General features: G+C 47.6%; 1 protein-coding gene across 1 annotated transcript in view; it reads left to right on the top strand.

Moving 5' to 3' along the window:
* The first annotated feature begins 8,303 nt into the window (after positions 1-8,303).
* Positions 8,304-20,948, top strand: part of CDC42EP5 (CDC42 effector protein 5) — a 50,998-nt gene continuing 38,353 nt past the window's right edge. The window contains exons 1-2 of the mRNA XM_040325784.1: positions 8,304-8,574; positions 8,816-9,265. The gene's annotated coding sequence lies outside the window, so the exon portion shown is untranslated. The remainder of the gene's footprint in view (positions 8,575-8,815; positions 9,266-20,948) is intronic.

The raw sequence follows: 20,948 nt of genomic DNA, 5'->3' as shown, positions 1-20,948 counted from the left end.
GATCTAGCCCAGTGTATTGTCACCGGCTTGGGTGCTTTTATCACTGGGGGAATTTTGGAGATTATGAAATTAATTGCATGGTGGTCTGTCCATGGCAATGGTTCATTTTCTAAAATGCTTATTTTCAGATTTTGTCTGAAAATTAGGTCGAGTGTGTGACCTGAAGCATGTGTTGGCCCGCCTATAAGTTGCTGTAGCCCTAATCCCTCCAGGTGATCAATGCAGGCGTCCGCAATGGGATCCTGTGCGGAGTTGGCCCACAGATTAAAGTCCCCGAGCAGCAAAAGGTGTTTGCTGTTAAGGGTATAAGTGGATATAAACTCCGTTAATGATGGCAAAAACTGCGATTTTGTCCCAGGTGGCCTATAGCAGAGGAGAATGTGAACAGTCTCCTGGGGGGAAGTTTGAAGTTGAAGAGTAAGGGTTTCCATGAATGGAAGAGGATTTTGAAGGGCTGGCTTAGTGATTGTAATGCGATTCTTGTGGATCACCGCCAGGCCTCCTCCTCTTTTCCCTATTCTGTTTTCCGTTATAATGCGATAGTTTTCTGGCACCAATTCTCCGAGAATGGTGTTGCAGTCGTCTGAGAGCCAGCTTTCTGTAAAAAAGAGGCAGTCTAGATCGTTTTGTAGTAAGAAATCGTGGATTTCTAATCGGTGTTTTACTGACGATCTTGTGTTGATCAAAGCACATGATATGTGCTCGAGCTGGGTTAAATAGTTAAAATTTTTGATGGTCAATCGTCGATCGAATCTCAAAAGTTACTCTATTTTTAAGGCCTTTTTGGTGACGGCTGGTAATGCTGTTGCGAATTGTCTCAGACCCCGAATAGAGTCCGCAGAGTATCGCAGATTAGCCATTGTCGCCAGTCACATTGTCGTCAATCTTTCCTAATTGCGGCGGCCGCGAATGAGGCCTGGTCTGGCGCGGATGCGGGAAGAGCCGCGAGACGCCGGACGTGATGGGTGGAAGACTGTCCAAGTGAGCCGTCACTCGTTGAGTCTTCACTCCCCGATTGGTCCAGAGGAAGGCGAAAAACCCCAGGCGTGCTGTGCCAATCTGCAGCGATCGGGGGAAAAAATTCCTTCCTGACCCCTTAACGGCGATCGGTGCAACCCTGGATCAATTGGCTAGGGGGGTGTGGTGGACCCTGCCTGGCTGCACTATCCCTGGGGAGAGCCGACTCGTTTGAGAGCGTCCTGCTCTCACTATCCCTGGGGTGAGCAGACTAAGATGAGAGCGTCTGCTGCACCGCTGAATCTATATAGCAAGAGTTCCAACTTTATTAGCTGCAAGCTTGTTCTGGATCAGTGATTGAAAAAAATAATGAAGACTCCGGTCTTACCTCCTGTTTCAAACTCCTGGTTTTTAACTCGCACTTTTGATCAAAGAATGCACTTCTGATCAGAGAGTCCACATGTGAAGCCACCATCAACTGGGAGCCAGTCCGCTGGAAACCTGTCCCCCCGACATGTACGGTCGTCTGTACAGACCTACCGTACATGTCCGGCCGCCCGCCATCCCTCGCATGCGTCGAATGACTTTGACGCATGCGTGGAAGCATTTTAAAGGCAGGCCGCCCACGTCGCCGCGTCATTGTCGCGGCGACACCGCGTCATCGACGCGGCGACACCGCGGACACGCCCCGCGTATTGTTTACGCGCGGACCTCTGTTCGATGGTGTGTACAGCCATCGAACAGAAGTCCCCGGGCAGACATGTCCGATGAAAACGGTCCGCGGACCGGTTTCATCGGACATGTCTGCTCGTGAGTACTCGGCCTTAGGGGGGACTGCTACACACAGAAGGCTTTTTAGCTTTTTTTTGTTTTGTTTTTAATGCAATAAGATAAAAAACATTCCGACTTTACGGCCTGGTTCACACTGGTACGATTTGAGATGCGATTTGAGATGTCAAATCGCATCTCAAACCGGCAGCATTTGCCGGCAATGGCACCATCCTAATCGGTGCGACGCCGCATCTGCGGCGCTGCACCGATTTCAAAAAGTAGTTCCTGTACTACATTTTGCGATTTCGGGCCGCGATTTACATTGACATCTGTGCAGAAACCTGCACAGATGTCTCTGAAATCGCATCCGAAATCGGGACTGCCAGCGGGAGTGTAATCGTGCGCGTTCAGCTGAACTCGCATGGCTTCATTCCCGCAGCCCAGTGGGAACCTGGGCTACAACCACTTTAAGATCCCTGAAGATGGACTTGAAACCTTGAGATTGTCCATGCTTTTCCACATATTTTGTTTTCAAATCCTCAAGCAATTCTTTGCTGCTCTTTCTCTATGCTCCGTGTGGCACAGGGACACACAAGGTTGAGTAAATTTTTCACCATTTTAACTGGTTACTGGTGTGATTTCTATATTGTTAGCACCTGTTAATTGAAACAGGTGAGTTTAATTACAAGTTACAGGAGCATCACAAACTTGGAATACAATTGTTTCTTATCATTTTGAGAAGGTGCCAGTAATTTTGTCCATGTTTAGAATGTGTCCGATTTGGCATTTTGTTTTTCCACTCTTTTGTGTCATACCAATACAAACAAACGTAATAAACATGAGATTGCCTAAACATTTGTAATTGCAACAATTTTCTGGGGAAGTGGTGCATCTGACAGAAATGCAGGGGTGCCAATATTTTTGGCCATGACTGTAGATAGCCAATTGAAATAAATAGATGTATATCAGTAACTTGATCTTTGGGTGGCCAAGTAGTTTCATCGTCTGGTTGTTTGAATCTACAAACCCCTTATGTAGATTGTACATCACTTTCCTGAATTTGCACTGAGGCATCTGGATGGATAGATGAAAGGACACAAACATTCAGTTTATCTTAGGTGCCCAACGTCCCTCATTACGCAAACTTGCTGACTCCCCCTTTCCAGCTTTGTGTCTACAAGTCTTTGAGGAAATTTGCTATTTGGTCACATTGTACCACAATTTATGGTGTGTTTGAGAAAAAGATGACCGTGCAATTTTCAGCTTAAGTATAGTGTTGACCAGAATACGCCATATTCGATTTCGCGATATATCTCGAATATATAGTCGAATATTCGAGATATATTCGCTAAATTCGAATATTCGTGATATTTTATCGAAATTAAATAATTGCGAAATTTCGCTATTGCGAACATAATTGTGAAATTTCGACAAATGCGGAAGGAGCACTCTGATTGGCTCAGAATATTCGTGATATTTTATCGAAATTTTGCAAAATGCGATTGCGATATTTATTGCGGAATTTCGACAAATGCTGTAGGAGCACTCTGATTGGCTCAGAATATTCGTGATATTTTATCGAAATTTCGCAAAAATGCGAATGCGAAATTGATTGCGGAATTTCGCCAACTGAAATGAAATGAAACTGAAAATGAAAAAAAATGAAACTGAAAAAATCGCTCTGATGCGGAAGATAGGGCGAAGAAAATAATCGTGCGATATTCCGATTGCCGAATAATCGCATTGCGATTTTTCGGCAAGATAAAATGATCGCTTCAGCTACTCGGCCCAAGGTCTCTAATCATACCAGCAATGCTTTTAGACGTCGATGGGGATCTCTAGGATGTGATCTGTTCTAAAAATAAAATTGAAACAATTTGAATATTCGGAATAGCGAATATTCACCGCGAAATTCGAAATATATTGCGAATACTCGAATATGCCATATTCGAGCCGAATATTCGCAATACGAATATTCGTGAGCAACACTACTTAAGTAACCCAGTGCTATATCGCAAAAAATGGCCTGGTCATCAAAGGGGTAAAACCTCCCAGGGCTGAAGTGGTTAATATCTGGTCGCGCTGTAAATAGGAACTATTGATTTAGAAGGTGGCCATAAAGGATTTGACATTTCTTCTGGGACACTAGTAGGGGCTCTCTGGGACTATTTGTGGCTGATATTGCAACACCCACTGCCAGTGCTTGCATTGTGCACTTCACCACTAATTAGGCGCTTGTACTGGCTGTAATGAGGCGCTAGTACCGGCGGTAATGAGGCGCTGGTCCCGGCCGTAATTGGGCTCTGTTACCAGCTCTAATCAGGTGCTGGCTGTAATACCAGCCATACATGGTTCGAATTTGCTGAACTAGTGGAGATACGAACCGTTAATGGCCAGGCTGAATGTATGAATGTAAGTTGACTGATCGTCTTGGGTACAACCAGCCTGCCGGATTGTCTTGCAGTTATCGCAATCGACTGCTATAGCACTAATCACCTCCCCCCACCCGCTGGGAGAAGACAATGGCCTGGCAGGAGGGATTCCCACATCAACACGGTCTGTGTTGATGGGGAAATTAAGCAAATTTCTTTCCTGCAACCTGTGGTTGCAAGAAAGAAATTTGCTCTGTGTATGGCTGGCCTAACCAGTTACTGATGCCAGCTGTAGGGCACTAGTATTGGCTGTAATTGGGCACTGTTCCTGGCCAGGGCTGGTGCTACTGCATGGCAAATTAGGCAGCCGCCTAGGGCGCACTGCTGCCTAGGCGCCTGGCCACTGGTGTTCCTACCCTCTTCTCTCTGCAGAAAGCAACTAAGGGGCAGATTCTCATAGAATGGCACAAAAATGGGCGGGCGTAACGTATCTCATTTACGTTACGCCACCGCAAGTTTTTCAGGCAAGTGCTTTATTCACAAAGCACTTGCCTGTAAAGTTGCGGCGGCGTAGCGCAAAACACCCGGCGGAATTCAAATTCGGCGGGTAGGGGGCGTGTTTCATTTAAATGAAGCGCGTCCCCGCGCCTAACGAACTGCGCATGCGCCGTCCCTAAAATTTCCCGGCGTGTATTGCGCTAAATGACGTCGCAAGGACGTCATTGGTTTTGACATGGACGTAAATTACGTCCAGCACCATTCACGGACGACTTACGCAAACTACGTAATTTTATAAATTTTCGAGGCGGGAACGATGGCTATACTTAACATTGACTGCGCCTCATAGACCCAGGGGCAACTTTACGCCGGGAAAAGCCTAACGTAAACGTCGTAACTTTACTGCGTCGGCCGTGCGTACGTTCGGGAATTCGCGTATCTAGCTAATTTGCATACTCAACGCGGAAATCGACGGAAGCGCCACCTAGCGGGGGAAAAAAAATTGCAGTTACGATCCGACGGTGTAAGAGCCTTGCGCCTGTCGGATCGAATGGATATCTATGCGTAACTGATTCTAAGAATCAGTCGCATAGATACGATGGCCCAGATTAGGACTTACGACGGCGTACATGGCGCTGCGCCGTCGTAAGCCCTTTGAGAATCTGGGCCTTAGTCTCAGCATCAGCAGGCAGCCGCCGCTCCATTTGCACAGTGTCAGAGGTGGTGGTGGAGGACTGTATCTGTGTCCCAATCCCCAAATGAATGGAAGCAAGCAAACATTCATTGATGGGCACTGGTGAGGCTGCATTTGATGGGCGCTGGTGATGCTGCATTAATGGACACTGGTGAGGCTTCATTTGATGGGCTCTGGTAGGCTGCATTGATGGGCGCTGGTGAGGCTGCATTTGATGGGCGTTGGTGAGACTGCATTTGATGGGCGCTGATGAGGCTGCATTAATGGGCGTTGTTGAGGCTGCCTTTGATGGGCTCTGGTGAGGCTGCCTTTGATGGGCTCTGGTGAGGCTGCCTTTGATGGGCTCTGGTGAGGCTGCCTTTAATGGGCGTTGGTGAGGCTGCCTTTAATGGGCTCTGGTGAGGCTGCCTTTAATGGGCGTTGGTGAGGCTGCCTTTAATGGGCGTTGGTGAGGCTGCCTTTAATGGGCTCTGGTGAGGCTGCCTTTAATGGGCTCTGGTGAGGCTGTCTTTGATGGGCGCTGGTGATGCTGCCTTTGATGGGCGCTGGTGAGGCTGCCTTTGATGGGCGCTGGTGAGGCTGCCTTTGATAGGCTGCATTTGATGGGAACTTCCTTAATAAGATGGAGCTCACATGGGCAGGGAAAAGGGGGTGGAGTTAAGGGGAGGCGGCAAAATGAGGTTTCGCCTAGGCCCTAGGGTGTCAAAAATCCTTTCACCAGTCCTGTTCCTGGCTGTAATCAGACACTGGTATGGGCTAAAATCAGGCACTGGTAACAGTTGTAGTCAGATTGGTAATGACACAGATCTATGTGCAATGGCTTTATTCCTTTTTGCCTGTGATGTGCTCTGTCCAATCAGCACAATCCCAGGTACTTGTGCATGAATGTGGATGTGGAAAATAAAGGGGTTTAAGGCTGTGGGCACACAGTAAGGGTCCAGTACATCCCTGTTCACTCTTTAAGATCCAATTTCGGTCCAAATGTTTGGCTGAATTCAGACCCGAAGACGCACTCCACTCCTGTGCAATTTGCTCCATTGATAGGCTCCTGACATGCCAAATCGGATGTGGGAGACCTGCATCCAATTCACGATAGTGTAAACCCAACCTAAGCCCTCATTCACATTGAAGGATTTTTTTATTGCAATTTGACAAAACTCATGACGGGTCGCAGCCTATCGCCAGCAATGGCACCGTTCCAATCGGTGCGACGCCGACTTTGCACTGCCACACTGATTTGGAAAATGAGTTCCTGCACTACTTTTGACAATTTTGGGTGCGACTTCAATAGACATCTCTGCATGAAGCCGCACAGACGTCGTTCAAGTAGCACCTGAAATCGTGATACTGCAAGTAAAGCAGCGCAATTTCAAAGTAGCATCAATGTGAACCAGGGCTAAAGAACTTTCCTCAACATCTGAGAGGGGAGGAGGGGGAAGGTCCACGTAGGAAACTGTTACTAATGAATTCAGTTCCGAAACCCAATTTTTAAACCTCTCCATGCTGAACGTTCAGAGCCAGGAAGAGGACGAGGCATCCCTGCCATGCTCCATGCTAAATGTTCAGAGGCAGGAAGGGAATGGGGCATCCCTGCCATGCTGAACGTTCAGAGACAGGAAGAGGACGAGGCATCTCTGCCATGCTCCATGCTAAATGTTCAGAGGCAGGAAGGGAATGGGGCATCCCTGCCATGCTGAACGTTCAGAACCAGGAAGAGGACGGGGCATTTCTGCCATGCTAAATGTTCAGAGGCAGGAAGGGAATGGGGCATCCCTGCCATGCTCCATGCTGAACGTTCAGAACCAGGAAGAGGACAGGGCATCCCTGCCATGCTGAACATTCAGAACCAGAAAGAGGACGGGGCATCCCTGCCATGCTCCATGCTAAATGTTCAGAGGCAGGAAGGGTATGGGGCATCCCTGCCATGCTCCATGCTGAACATTCAGAGCCAGGAATAGGACAGGGCATCCCTGCCATGCTCCATGCTTAACGTTCAGAACCAGGAAGAGGACGGGGCATCCCTGCCATGCTGAATGTTCAGAACCAGGAAGAGGACAGGGCATCTGTGCCATGCTCCATGCTGTACGTTCAAAACCAGGAAGAGGATGGGGCATCCGTGCCATGCTGAACGTTCAGAACCAGGGAGAGGACAGGGCATCCCTGCAATGCTCCATGCTGAACGTTTAAAGCCAGGAAGAGGACGGGGCATCCCTGCCATGCTCCATGCTGAACGTTTAGGGCCAGGAAGAGGATGGGGCATCTGTGCCATGCTGAACGTTCAGAACCAGGGAGAGGACAGGGCATCCCTGCCATGCTCCATGCTGAACGTTTAGGGCCAGGAAGAGGACGGGGCATCCCTGCCATGCTGAACGTTTAGAGCCAGGAAGAGGACGGGGCATCCCTGCCATGCTGAACGTTTAGAGCCAGGAAGAGGACGGGGCATCCCTGCCATGAAGATGTCTCCAGGATCCAGCTCTCTGCATGGTGCGGGACATCCTTCATTACTGGGAGGTTAGGTCAATAGAATAGTAAGGCTAAAATCCAGATTTAACCCTTGCAATGCGGTTGCCCTCCCTGCACAGATATTTGGGGGCTTTAGTGAGAACGTATGTGCTGAACTCCCGCCAGAACGATGTCCATGTCCCTGTTGGGGGAGATTGATAAATGTCCTTCTATAATATACAGGAATATATTCCTATTGAGGAGATGGAAGGAAAAGGCAGAAAAGTAGGACGTATTTGTGGCTTTTCTAGGCGGACAGACGGCCTCTCCTCGCTCAGTCACAGCCCCTCAGGCATGAATTACAATGCACATCTCTCAATCTGGAAGAAATTACACTAAAAACTGTTTCAGGAAATTCCAACAATGGTCTGGAGGCCAAGGGTCGGCCAACCCACCGAGGAAGGACCATGGCTTCCTCTATAGACCTCTTCTCCTCCATAGATTTACACACATATTTGTGTCACACACAGCACAGTCCTCCATCCCGGCCCCTCACACACACAAGCAGACATTTGTTCGCTCTCCCGCCTGCCCGCCATGGACGGCTCCTTCTTCTCCTCACACACACAAGAGTTGGGAAACTTTCGGGATGTGTGACGTCACCCGCCCCAGTGAATCCAGAGCAGGAAGGGGGCGGGGCGGCCGGAGTTTAGCTTGCTGTGTGCTGAGTGCGGATCTAGTGTTCCCTATGAGAGTGTGTGAGCGCCGGGCTATTCCCCTCCGCCATCCATCCATCCATCCCAGCCTGCAGTATGGACTGTGAGCCCTGATCACTGCCAGGTAAGTCAGCACTATCACCATGCATTGTCTGCACACATGCGCCATACAGGGCGCGATTCCTCTGCAATCACTTGTTATTATACGTCTCTATGTGATCCCTGTGTGATCAGGGCGAGTTCAGCTGCTTGGTCTATGGAGATCGATTCATAATAATAGTGCTGATTGTATTTCAAAGCATTGTTTTGTAATCAGCAGTGTCCATTGTCTGTGCGATTGCTGAGCCTGCATTGTTTTATTCCAGAGTTCTCTTTGAAGTCCCCCCCACCCAGAGTGATATCAGCCCCCCGGATCAGAGGACAAGGAGCCCGGATCAGAGGACAAGGAGCCCGGATCAGAGGACAAGGAGCCCGGATCAGAGGACAAGGAGCCCGGATCAGAGGACAAGGAGCCCCGATCAGAGGACAAGGAGCCCCGATCAGAGGACAAGGAGCCCCGATCAGAGGACAAGGAGCCCCGATCAGAGGACAAGGAGCCCCGATCAGAGGACAAGGAGCCCCGATCAGAGGACAAGGAGCCCCGATCAGAGGACAAGGAGCCCCGATCAGAGGACAAGGAGCCCGGAGCCTGTGCTGGATCACCCCTGGATCACCCCCCAGGAGACACGACTCTCTGCTGGATTGCTAAAAGCTTGGATTAAATAGTAGTTTGGGATAAAAGAAATCTCTGGATTATTGTCATCTACTTCTACAAGGTGAGTGACTTCTCAACTCCTAGCCATGCCCTTTGTCACTTTATTAAAGGGGAACTTCTTTGCTTTGAGTTTATTAGCTGATCGAATCTGGTGAGTGTTTGTCAGGGGAGATGAGTCATAAGAGAGCCAATGAGAGCTGCATAGCTGGAGGTGTGCCTCTGTTTAAATCCAGGAAGTGAACAAGCAGCAACTTCAGCTGCCAACTGTGTTAATGATTGCAGCCAGACTTGGCGGAAGGAGATTTCTGCAGAATATTTGGCAAGTACAGAATCTCAGTATTAAGGATGAGCTCCGGCGTGTTCGCATAGAACACGCGCAGAGCCCGCCAGGAAGTGTGCACGGCGCTGTGCTAATCACAGCCAGGGAGACATTGTCCTGATGCTCGGCTGCAGGGATCGTGAAATGTCTCCCTGGCTGTTATTAGCGCAGCGCCGTGCTCACTTCCTGGCGGGCTCTGCACGTGTTCTATGCGAACACGCCAGAGCTCATCCTTACTCAGTATATATAAAATATGCAAAGTGGTTGGGGGGGGGGGAAGCTTCAGAATGGCAAAGATATTTTTTATTCTGTGAGCAGACTGCAGTTCCTCTTTAAAGAGGAGCGCCAGGCTCCTTTAGAAAAAAACCAAATAATAATATTAGGACACTTTACCTGTCCACGAATCCAGCCGTGCCCTCGCCCTAGTTGATTTTGTATTTTTTGGCTCCCGGGCTGCTGTCGCCTCGGGGAAGTGAAATCGGCAGAGAAGCCTTGCAGCTGCACAGCCAGTTTCCCTAATGTGCTGCGCTTTGTGAATGGGCCAGCAGAGGGGGCTGAACTTCCGGATGAGTTCCGGCAAAGTCAGCCGGATGTGGGAGCGGGTACCTGTCAAAACCAGGAACCACCCCACGAAAGGTGCCAACTGTGGCAGCAGAAGGGGGAGGCAATAAGCAGAGCTTCCCCTTTTGAGTGGAGCTCCGCTTCAACTGACACTGTGACACTGTACCCAAATACAGTTTATGCCTATAGATTATCTCATTACAATGGCATCTGAAAGGGGGTGGGACGTACTAGGCAACAAGTGAGCATGTTGTCTCTGAAGTCATGTTGTTGGCAGAAAGAGTTAACAAATGTAAGGATTTGAGCGACTTCTACAAGGGCCACATTGTAATGGCTAGCTACCTAGGACCGAGCCTCTCCAAAACTGTTCCCAGGTCAGGATCTACCAAGATTGGTCTAAGGAAGGAAAACCGGTGACGGGGTCATGGACAGTCAAGGCTCATTGATGCACATGGGGTGCCAAGGCTGGTTCGTATAGTCCGATCCAATAGAAGAGCTGCCTTACCTCAAATTGCTGAAAGTTAATGCTGGTTAGGATAGGTGTCGGAATACATGGTGCATTGCAGTTTGTTGTGTATGGGGCTGTGTAGCCACACACTGGTCAGGGTGCCCATGCTGAGCTGTGTCCACAGCCAAATGCCCCTACAATTGGCATGTGAGCATCAGAACTGGACCATAGAGCAATGGAAGAAGGTGGCCTGGTTTGATGAGTCTTGTTTCTCTTCCGTTCATGGACGGACACAGCAGCCTTTGACCTTAGGGTTATATCCGCTTCCTTCCAGGAGGGTTACTCTCCTGGAGGGAGGGTGCATAACCCTAAGGTCAAAGGCTGCCGTGTCCGTCCATAAACTCAGAGAAATGGATTTTACAGTGAGTACTAAAATCCTATTTTCTCTTCCGTTCATGGACAGACACAGCAGCCTTTGACCTTAGGGTTATGCACCCTCCCTCCAGGAGAGTAACCCTCCTGGAAGGAAGCGGATATAACCCTAAGGCCAAAGGCTGCTGTGTCCGTCAATGAACTCAGAGAAATGGATTTTACGGTGAGTACAAAAATCCTATTATTTCTGTTAGATGATGGTGGTGATGTTAGATCACATGATGTTGTGGATGGCTGGGTGTGTGTTTGTTGCTTACCTGGGGAAGAGATGGCACCAGAATGCTCTATGGGAAGAAGGTAATCCGGCAGAGGCATTGATCTGGTACTGCCGGCTTGGTTGCCAGATGATGCAGAAGTCTAATGAAGTCCATGACTTGACGACCCAGAGCTGTTTTGGTGGCAAAAGGGGGACCTACACAATATTAGGTGGGTGGTCATAATATTTCGCCTGATCAGTGTGTATAGATGTCTCTTCTGCAGTAGGGAGCCTGCCTCGTTGCAATTTTTTATTTATTTTTTGCCTTTAGTTCCACGTTAAGAGCGACCACTGCAATGTATTTTATTCATCTGAATTTCTCTTCCCGGTTGACTAAGAGCCGGTTCACACAGGGGCGACTCAGCCGCCTGACAAGTTGCGCTCTGCTCTATTCAATGGAACCGTTCTAATAGGAGCGACTCAAGTCGCTCCAACTTAAAAAAAAAAAGGTTCTTGTACAACTTAGGCTGCATTCACACTATAGCGTACTGAATCGCGGCGGCAAATAGCGTCGTTTTGTACCGCGATTCACCGCGATTGTGAATGCAGCCTGTGACCCCCTCTATGGAGATGGTTCACATCTCCTAGCCAAACGCCGAAAGACGCCTGAAAGACGCCTGAAAAAAAGGTCCGGGACCTTTTTTCGGGCGTTCGGCGTGGAGATGTGAACCATCTCCATAGAGGGCAATGCTAAAGCATCCCTCTGGCGTGTCGGGGCGGCAGCGGCGTTCACACTACAGGCGTATATACGCCTAGGTGTGAACGGGGACTTTGGGGGCGACTTGCATTGACTTCAATACAGACGTCGTCTTGAGATCGCCTTGCCGAGTCGCCCCCAAAGTCGTGCCGCCCCTTGAACCGGCTGTTAGGTTTGATTTAGATCTGATCCAATCAAACAGTTAATAGGCCAGGGAGGAAAGTTGGTAATTAGGCTGCATTCACACCTAGGCGTAGGCAATAGCGTCGTTTTCCGGCGTTTTTTTTAGGCGTTTTTTTCGCGCGTATTCATGCTAATATGCGCGTTTGCATACAGCGTTGTCCGACGTTTTTGTACTTAGACGTTTTTTTTTTAGCCAATAGGAAAAACTATCATCTTTTCATCACTTGTTGCTATGTTGGTAGATTTTTTAAATCTTCTGCATGGGCGACAAGTTCTATTGACAAAACGCCTGTAGCAAACGCTTGTTGTCGCGCAATACGCGCGTATCTGGCGTTTTACATTGATTTCAATGGAAAACCAAAAACGCTCAAATACGCGCATATCGCGCGTATTGCGCGACAGAAAAGGGTCCAGAACTTCTTTTGACTACAGGCGATGCGCGTCAGGCGCATCAGCGTTCAGATGTGAACCATCCCCATTGACTTTCATTGCTTTTCGTCCCTCTGGCGTTTGTTCGCGTCGCGCTACATGCGACAAAACGCGAAGGTGTGAATGGGGTCTTAGTGTATTTTGCATTTAATGGCAGCGCTGAGATACTTTTGATAAAATTTCAATTGTATTCATAAACAATCAGATTATGGGATTACGTGATGGAAAAAGCTACAAATGATAACTTGCCATCATAAATTATTAATCTATCTTGACTATCGTACAAAATCTACTTTAACCATGTGTGGCCTATCAATCTGCATGGCAACCAATCGGCTTCTTGTTATCATTTTCAAAACTTAGAGGAAGTAAACCCTCCTCTAAAAAAAAAAAAGACCCTGCAAGACTAACACATAATGAGCTAGTATGCATGACGTCGTTCCCATGCATGCGTGCGGGAACGGCACAGTACAACTGAAGCAACAGCACATAGTGTCATTGCTTCAGTTGGCTTAAAGCGGTCCTCCACCCTAAAGTGGAGTCCCGCTGATCGGAACCCTCCCCCCCTCCGGTGTCACATTTGACACCTTTCAGGGGGGAGGGGGGTGCAGACACCTGTCTAAAGACAGGTATTTGCACCCACTTCCGGCCACACGCTACGGGCGAAAGACGGGCATTCCGTCACATCCCGTCTGTCGCCCGTTGTGTGCTGGGAACACTCGGCTCCCAGCACACAGCGTGTGAGCCAATCGGCGGGCGCAGCGCGACTCGCGCATGCGCCGTAGGGAACCGGGCAGTGAAGCCGCAGCGCTTCACTTCCTGGTTCCCTCACCGTGGATGGAGGGGGGAGCAGCAGGGTGACGAGCGATCGGCTCATCCTCTGCTGCGATCACCGCTGGACTCCAGGACAGGTAAGTGTCCTTATATTAAAAGTCAGCAGCTGCAGTATTTGTAGCTGCTAGCTTTTAATATATTGTTTTAGTGGCACATCCGCTTTAAGTGCGCATGTGCCGCATGACGTTGGCACATGCAAATACAAGGATATCTCCTAAACTGTGCAGGTTAAGGAGATATCCTTGTTAGCTACAGGTAAGCCTTAAAGGGGTTGTAAAGGAAATATTTTTTTTCCCCTAAATAGCTTCCTTTACCTTAGTGCAGTCCTCCTTCACTTACCTCATCCTTCGATTTTGCTTTTAAATGTCCTTATTTCTTATGAGAAACCGTCACTTCCTGTTCTTCTGTCTGTAACTCCACACAGTAATGCAAGGCTTTCTCCCTGGTGTGGAGAAAGCCTCTTGAGGGGGCGAACAGGAGTGTCAGGACGCCCACTAACACACAGCTCCTTTCTCTATCTGCAAAGTAGAGAGTGTCCTGACCCTTCTGCTTGCCCCCTCAAGAGGCTTTCTCCACACCAGGGAAAAAGCCTTGCATTACTGTGTGTAGTTACAGACAGAAGAACAGGAAGTGAGGATTTCTCAGAAGAAATAAGGACATTTAAAAGCAAATCGAAGGATGAGGTAAGTGAAGGAGGACTGCACTAAGGTAAAGGAAGCTATTTAGGGATTTTTTTTTTTTTTTACCTTTACAACCCCTTTAATATAGGCTTACCGGTAGCATAAAGTTGGTTTACAACCACTTTAACAAGCAGCATTGTCTGCCATAGGGAATCAAGCTAATAAAACGCTAAAGATTGAATGGCGGCAAAAAACATTTTATTTGTGCAAATATTGGTTCATACAGTAAGACCTACAAAGGGCAATGCTTTAGATTTTGTTTGTCCTTCAGACTCTTGGAGGGCCGGACTTTGGCCAGCGGGAGTGGAAATTTTCCTGGCATCATTGTTAGTGAACATCTGGTATCAGGAGGAGGAATAGTGCCCCATTGCTGGTATCATAGGGAGTAATAGTGCTCTATTAGTTGTCAGTGGGAGAAATGGTGCTCCATTGTCAGTGTCAGGTGGCAGAATAGTGTCTTGTATCAGTGGGAGGGATAGTGCCCCAAGGGACGGATAAAGGCAAGCAAGGGGCCGCATCCAGCCCCCGGGCCACAGTTTGGAGACCACTGCTATAGATCAACCTTTCTCAACCATTTACCGCAGAGGAACCCTTGAAATCATTTTTAGGGAGTGCCTGCTGAAATGTATTTTCTTGGAGGTCAGTGGCGAAGAATGCCCCCCTTATAGACCGTTTAAAAGGTCATTGGAGTTATGCTCGTGGCTCTGCCAAGTGGCATTGACCCTGGAACTATGGCGACACCATAAAATGGAAGGTCAAGCCGCCACCACTCCTGGTAGAAGGTACGGAATGTCTGGTTGAAGACGTATAGGTGAGATATGATTAAAGCATGTGATAGTTGCTGCGTCTCTGAATTGGTCAGATAATCTCTATCGTTTTCTGTGCAGGAGGCAAGAAGATCGCACATAGTTTCCTAGAAGTTAGTATTCTCAGTAATGCAATTCGTACAAAGAGACATTGCAGCGATGTATAATAAACCTGAGCCAGAATGTGTGTAACTGATCGCTGCCAACTAGGAAAGATCCACACGGTATTGCTTAGAGACTAAGCTGAATTATTGGACCTTTTTTGAGTTGTAGCCAAGAGACTTCCTGAATCCTGGAGTCGGCTGGGGCCCAGCGCAGGGAGTCAGACTGGGAGATCATTAACACAGGAAGTCAGGGCTGACATGTGGTGTCGGGAGTTGCAGATGATAATTAGGATTGTAATGGAATCAGAATCAATGGGCTGGACAACATGTGAACCAGAAGGTGACTATTGTGTCCTAATTAGCATGCAGTGTGAGCAGTATAGCTTTCCTCCTAGCCGGCCTGGGGGGCTTTTCTCCTAGCCGGCCTGGAGACGTTTATCAACTTCTGTGGCAATAGGAATGCTCTTCGCAGTGACTATATAGGAAGAAGAAGCTTGCAGTCCTGCCTGTGTAGGACTTCTTGCATATACCGTTCCTATAAAATAAATGCTGTTTAGGTATAGAGGGTGGTGGGTTTCAATTTTTTTGTCTAGATGGGCCTATTTGAGCAAAAATAATTTTAAATAAAATTAAAGTGGAGGTTCACCCAAAAACCTTTTTTTTTAACATGAGATTGAGGCTCGTTTTGTCAAGGGGAATCGGGTGTTTTTTTTACAATCGAAGCAGTACTTAGGCTGCCTACAATACGCTGGAGGGGTGATTTTACATTGTCGGATATGGAGATGGTTCACATCTCCACGCCGAAACGCCTGAAGCTCAAAACAAGTCACGGACCTTTTTTTCAGGCGGCTTTCGGCATTCGGCCATAGCCGACAATGTTGATCACCCCTCCTGTGTATGTTACCGCGGCATATTTTATCGCGGGACAAAACGCCGCAATTTGTCGCGGAAAATCGCGGTAAAATACGCCGCGTTCAGGTGTGAATGCAGCCATACCGTTTTAGAGATGCATCTTCTCCGCCGCTTCCGGGTATGGGCTGCGGGATTGGGCGTTCCTACTTGATTGACAGGCTTACGACGGTCGCATACATCGCGTCACGATTTTCCGAAAGTAGCCGAACGTCGGCTTCTTTCGGCTACTCGTGACGCGATGTATGCGACCGTCGGAAGCCTGTCGGAAGCCTGTCAATCAAATAGGAACGCCCAGTCCCGAAGACCATACCCGGAGAAGATCGCTCTCTAAAACGGTAAGTACTGCTTCGATTTTAAAAAAAACACCTGATTCCCCTTGACAAAATGAGCCTCAATCTAATGTTAAACAATTTTTTTTCGGATGAACTCCCGCTTTAAGAAATATATTCTTTTGATTTATAGCTTAGGGTGACCAGACATCCCCAGTTTCTGGGGACACTGCCCCGGACCAGGTTTGTCCCTGGTTTTGTCCCCGGATTGGATTTGAACAGGGGCTGGTGCAATTTCAAAGACAGTCAGTGCAGAATAAAAAATAAAAAAAATCTGAATTACACACCCCCGCTCTGCCGCTCCTACTATCTTAGGGGGGTGTATTTTTTCCATTATCTGTGCCCCTTTGTGATGATCATGTGCCAGTTGGAGCGGAGGGAATATTTCTTCAGTTTCGGGCGCATGCCCATTCCGCTCTGCTCGCATGTTCTTCTACCTTGGCTCAAGTCTTCTACCTTGCCTGCTTATCTCCTTGCCTTCCCTGGTGGAGTGATCTTCCTCCGCTCCCCACCCAGTAGTAGCCGGGGCCCGGGAGGGACGGGAGACGTGGTGGCAGTATAGCGCCGCTAAAAATAGTGGCGCTATACCGTCGGAATTGCCTCGGGATTCGGCCGCCATCGGTGCGGTATTAACCCCCGCTAGCGGACGATAAAGGGTTAATACCGCAGTTTCCCATTGTTTTAAATTGGAAGGAGCGGTATACATACCGCTCCAAAGATGCTGCTTGCAGGAGATTTTTTTTTTCTCCCGTCAGCGCATCGCCTCAGTGTGAAAGCCCTCGGGCTTTCACATTGAGAAGGCTGGGCAGGAGTTTTTCAGGCGGTATAGCAGCGCTATTTTTAGCGCTGTAACGCCTGAAAAACTCCTCAGTTGTGAAAGGGGCCTTAGACTTAACAGACTGTGAGGCAGGCGGCGGCAGGCAGAGAGTCGCTAATTGCCTTTATTACTAGTAAAAAAAAATTATGTCCCCGGATTTAATTTGAAAAATCTGGTCCCCTTATTATAGCTGGTTATATACAAAAGATAATGTAGCTCGAGTCATGTTGTCAAGTTTCCGTGTGTGGCAGCCAATAGCAGTTGCTTTGTTTATACACTTTCATTGACATCAGATGTCCATGGGCACCCTGGGAGATAACGGGCACGCTCACAATGGGCTAGATTGATCATAACCATGCCCAATTTATGATTGTCCTCCCTCCACTTGGTCTGTGCTTGAAAGGAGGGGTTCCTGGGCACATTTAGTTTATCACCCCTGTCAGTCAGATCTCTGCTTCTGTACTTGGTGATCTATGGAGAGATTTGAATAAACGGTTTTCGTACTTCCAAGTGAACTGTGCCCCAGATCCTCTCTTCCTAGTGGTCTCGAGCGCAGTACACCTAACAATGCCCGGGCACAGTTTGGAGTACTTGCACTACACAAACCAGCTTATTGAACTGTGCCCAGGACATGGTTAAAATACCGATCATGAGTACACCCCAAAACACTAATAATTACATTAAATTCCCAAACTATGGTATCAAGTTCTGAAGGGTCTATATATGTTGGTTAATGAGGCCAATAACACCGAGTCGGATTATAGGATCTGTGAAGATGTAGCAGCTGGTGCCGAAGGTTGATGTTTGTATTATATCCAAGCTGTGATGGCTACCTTGGGATATCACCATCTGGTTGGCTGCCTTAAAGCCAAACTCCAACCAAAACTTTTTATTTCGTTTTTTTAAAGTTTGGAAGTGTTAGAGCCTCTGTTAGGTTTTTATTGTGTACTTATGGGGAGATTCCTCCTCACCTGTCAGGACAGAAAGGGAGATGCTGACAGTTGCACATCTAGCATGAGCGATGGTTCTCACCGTCTGTATCCTGTCCCGGTGATGACTGCTCTTCTCATTTCATGCCTGGAGTCACAGGGGTGGGTAGAAAGAGAAACAACTCAATAGGTACACAGATGGAAATGATAAAAAATCCTCAGATATTTAAACTATTATCCACTCTATCAAAAACAATGTTTTTTTTTTTTTTTTTGTTTTTTTTTTTGGCACTGTCATAGGATGTGGGTTTGACTTTAGTATATAGCCTGAATGTTGTTGCAAGCATTGCTATTGGAGCAATCATTTTGTTTCTTCATTTTTCTGTGCAGTGTTCGCTTTTTTGTAGGGATTCTACATTAAAACATTCTTATAGGTCCCTTATTCTTGTTTGCTCCATTTAGAACACCCACGGTGCTCTGGGAATCCTTTATGTATTCATATTCCAAAATTTCTTTGGAAGACTGGGGTCGTATCATGGGACCATAAGCTCCTTTAGGTGTCAGATAGTAATATGCAGTATAACCTTGGTTTGAGAGCATTTTGAAAGACATGCAACATTTTTTTAATACATTTTGAATTGATATACAAGTAGCGTCGTGTCACAACTGAGTGTAAAAGAAGAGAGGCCCACAATATAGCAAAACTCTGCTTTGCTCTAACACAGGCATTATCAGATTGGTGGGATGAGCGCTAAAACTGGTTCAGCCAAGGCAGTGTAATTCCTGTAACATTGATTTTTCTAGGGTCTGGCTTGGATTCCATATTCGCATTACATGTATGCGTGTCATCGGAAGGCGTTTCCTGCCTCGGCTTTCCATCCCCATAAACAATTCTCATAGTTAGACTAGCTGTCATTGAGTGTGTTGTAAACAGCTCAGCCTTGAATTATTACACACAGGATGTGTTCCCAGAGCCACAGGGATCTTATTAATGTGAAAGCAAACTAATGTCATCATGTCATTTCTAGCAGTTGGTGTGTTTTCAGCAGGACACGGGAGAAAGCTACTCTTCCCAATCATTATTCCTCTACTTGTAGTAATCCAATAAATGCAGATCTCCCTTCCTGGGACGCGGCTCTGATTACCATGTGCTGGGAGAGGACAGTCCTGATGGGGAAATAGAAAGAGAGATTCTTTTATGATAGTGTATTGAAGTTACTGGGTCACTTTGTTTTGTCTGTGAGTGTGCATTTTAAGTGGCTGGAATATTTCCTGTTTACAGTAAACAAGAAGCTGCAAAACTTAAAGTGACACTAAACTCTGCTAAAAAACAAACAAAACAAAAAACAATTAGAGCCCTTTCACACTGACAGCGCAGGGGCATCGGCGGTAAAGTGGCACTAGTTTTAGCAGCACTTTTCCGTCTTTGAGGTGCTTTTCGGCCGCAAGCGGGGCACCTTTAACCCACTGCTAGTGGCCGAATAAAGGGCTAAAAGCGGCACTGCCCATTGATTTCAATGGGCAGGGGCGCTTTGAGAGCGGTGTATACACTGCTCCCAAAGAGCCTCAAAGAAGCGGCTTGCGGGACTTTTTTGAGGCATTTTTCAGGCGCTATTTTTAGCGTTAAAGTGCCTGAAAACCGGCTCCTCTGTGAAAGGGGTCTTAAAGCAGAGTTCCGCCTGGAGGAAAAAAAATAATAATTCAGCAGCTACAAATACTGTAGCTGCTGACTTGTAATATAAGGACACTTGCCTGTCCAGACACCCCACGATGTCGGCACCTGCAGCCAACCCGTCCACCGACTCCGGGTGCAGGTGCCAGTATCCTTACTAAGGGAAACAGGAAGAGAAGCCTTGCGGCTTCACAACCGACTCCGGGTGCAGGTGCCAGTATCCTTACTATGGGAAACGGGAAGAGAAGCCTTGCGGCTTCACAACCGACTCCGGGTGCAGGTGCCAGTATCCTTACTAAGTTTCCTACTGCACATGTGCAAGTTGCGCTGCTCATTCTGAATGGTCCCTGCTGTCTTCTGGGATCTGTGTGTCTCCCAGAAGACAGCTGGGGGGGGAGGGGACAGATATTGGGTAGTTCGCCGCACAGTCTGATTTTTTTTTTTTTTCCCTCCGGAAGTGGGAGCAGGTACCTGTATTTGACAGGTATCCGCTCCCCTCTTAAAGTTCATGCGCGTGTAAAGGCAGGCATTTCAATACTTTTGGTAAGTGTGTGTGTGTGTGTGTGTGTGTGTGTGTGTGTGTGTGTGTGTGTGTGTGTGTGTGTGTGTGTGTGTGTGTGTGTGTGTATGTCAGGGTTTGACAAATTTGCTTGAAATCTAGGAACCAGCTAAAAAAGTTAGGAGCCAGAAAACGCACCCCCGTCTCGCCAAGCTCGCGTGCAAAAGCGAACACATACGTGAGTAGTGCCCCTATATGTAAAAAGTATTCAACCCACACATGTGAGGTATCGCCGCGATCGTTGGAGCGAGAGCAATAATTCTAGCCCTTGACCTCCTCTGTAACTCAAAACATGCAACCTGTAAAAAAAAATTTAAACATTGCCTATGGAGATTTTAAAGGATAAATGTTTGTCGGCATTCCACGAGCGGACGCAATTTTGAAGCGTGACATGTTGGGTATCAATTTACTCGGCGTAACATTATCTTTCACAATATAAAAAAAAATCGGGATAACTTTACTGTTGTCTTTTTCCCAAAAAAAGTGTGCTTGTAAGACCACTGCGCAAATACAGTGGACAGAAAGTATTGCAACAATCGCCATTTTATTCTCTAGGGTGTTAGAATAAAAAAATATATAATGTTTAGGGGGGTTCTAATTAGAGGGTAGGAGATGGCAGTGAAAACCATGAAAAAACACTTTAAGAACTGCTGTTTTACTTGTAATGCCAACGGCCACCACCAGATGGTGCCAGGTCACAGAAGGTAGCTTGGGCCTTCACAAGGCTGCAAAGCCGCGGCCTCAATTACCAGCCGTCGTGGGCCCGCCGCAATCGCG

Source organism: Rana temporaria, chromosome 10, assembly GCF_905171775.1.
Source record: "Rana temporaria chromosome 10, aRanTem1.1, whole genome shotgun sequence".
In the NCBI taxonomy this organism is placed as follows: domain Eukaryota; kingdom Metazoa; phylum Chordata; class Amphibia; order Anura; family Ranidae; genus Rana; species Rana temporaria.
The sequence above is the reverse complement of the archived record's forward strand: the minus strand, read 5'-3'. Positions and strand labels throughout refer to the sequence as shown.